The sequence below is a fragment of the Trichosurus vulpecula genome, chromosome 8 (genome assembly GCF_011100635.1).
Source record: "Trichosurus vulpecula isolate mTriVul1 chromosome 8, mTriVul1.pri, whole genome shotgun sequence".
Classification (NCBI taxonomy): Eukaryota; Metazoa; Chordata; class Mammalia; order Diprotodontia; family Phalangeridae; genus Trichosurus; species Trichosurus vulpecula.
This window is the reverse complement of record NC_050580.1, coordinates 23,293,864-23,295,760: the sequence shown is the minus strand read 5'-3', so window position 1 is coordinate 23,295,760 and position 1,897 is coordinate 23,293,864. Positions and strand designations below refer to the sequence as shown.

General features: G+C 37.0%; 1 pseudogene; it reads right to left on the bottom strand.

Moving 5' to 3' along the window:
* Positions 1 to 259: 259 nt before the first annotated feature.
* Positions 260 to 1,291, bottom strand: LOC118827863 (annotated as a pseudogene).
* Positions 1,292 to 1,897: the final 606 nt, after the last annotated feature.

Sequence of the window (1,897 nt, the reverse complement as noted above, 5' to 3'; positions counted from 1 at the left end):
CATGAAATTAGCATCCTCGTTTAAGGAGGTAGAAGAATAGGTAGAACAAAATTCCATCAAGCCAGCTCATAATGCAACACTTCCATGAATTGAGGATACTATTAATTTTGCCCTTGAGATTTCGTATGAAAACATGTGAATCTATTCCCAAAAGGAAAAAAAAAGATTCTGTTTGGTAACTTGATTTCATATCAGGTATCTATGAGGTAAAACAATTTTCTTCTTTTCTCTTTCATAAATATTTCTTATTGTAAAATGTTTATTCCATAGGAAAGGGCTCCAAAGCTTTTTCTGCATTCTTCTAGTTGTGAAAATTCTCTTTGTACCGTTTGATTGTTTTCTTTATTCCTCTGTTCCAGGGAACTTTAGGTCTCCATCCAAAACTACGGATTTTTTCCTGATTTCATAGCATATCTCATGTCATTGGAAAGTGTATCATCAACATAATCAATGCAGTTTTCCATTCAGACTCTGAATTGATCTCTTTGGTCAGTTGTATTAACTATTTGGAGGGTTGTACAGTTGACATCTCAAAACTGGTTCTTTTGTTGTAAATTTCACCTGGTTTCCCTTTCTTTAGAACAGTGAGAAAGGCTTCCACTACACTGGCAGCATAAAGGAAATTTCATGTTTGGAGCCCTGAGCCATAAATGCACCATTTTCTGTTATGTTGCAATAAAGATATAAATTTTGGAATGACCTTTTCTGAATATTGATGTGGTCCATAAACATCACTGCTCCTCATGATAACAACTGGAAACAGTTCCCAGTAAGACTGTACAAAACATTCTGCAGCTGCTTTAGATGATGCAAAGGGATTTGGAGGTTGTTTTGGTGAAGACTCATCAAATTCGTTATCAAGGCTACCCCCACATACTTCATTGGTGTTCATATAAACGAATTTCTCTACTTTGGCTTCACAAGCAGCACTCACCAAAACATAGGTGCCGTAAGCATTGACATAAATAAACTCCAGGGCATGGACAAATGAAAGATCTACGTACGTTTACACTGCAAAATGTAATACTATACCTATAGCATCAAGTTTTTTTAAAAAAAAGCAGTATTATGAAGTGAGGTTCACAGATGTCACCCTAAATAAACTTTCAGCTTTGTTTGTTAGAAATGATTTCAAGGTTTTCCAGGCTTGTACAGTAGTTCAGCTTGTGAAGATTTATGATCCTATCATCTGGATAATCTTCTACTAGAGAGACTATCATGTAGTGCACCACATGAAGCCAGCACTACCCGTGACCAGGATCTGCTTGGAGAAGCTGTTTGGCAGGCTGAGGCTTTCTCCCCAAATGGCCACCACCATCTCTGACTCCATGGCTATTTTCCAATTGCCAATATAGATTTATGTAGCTTAGTCTAGGGATCTCTTAGAGTCTTTTCAATATAGATTTAGAGTTTTGGTTACTATATGTAGATATTTATTAACAAGATGCAGCATTTAGAGATTCAGTTGAATTTGGAAGTGCTGTCCAAGAAAAATGAACAGAGTACTGGTTCCAGAGTCCGGGCATATGAGTTCGAATCCTAGCTCTGCACCTCGGACAGGTCTAGGATCAATTTTCTTTCTTGTAAAATGGGGGGAAGAGAGAAAGGAGGGGTATACTAAATAATCTTTATAGTCTTTTCTAACTCCAACATAGAAGTTAACCTAGTGGCCTATATAAGACTGTATTACAAATGCTTTGCTATCCTTGCTGCCTGTAAAATATAAAATGGTCTAAAAATTCATCCCTCCTTGTGATTCTCTTCTTAGTATGAGAATGGTACACAGTCCATTGTTTCATCTTGTTTAAAACACACACACACACACACACACACACATACACACACACACACAATTGCTTAAATAAGCTTTAATCACTAGGACTGGGAAGGTGGATGA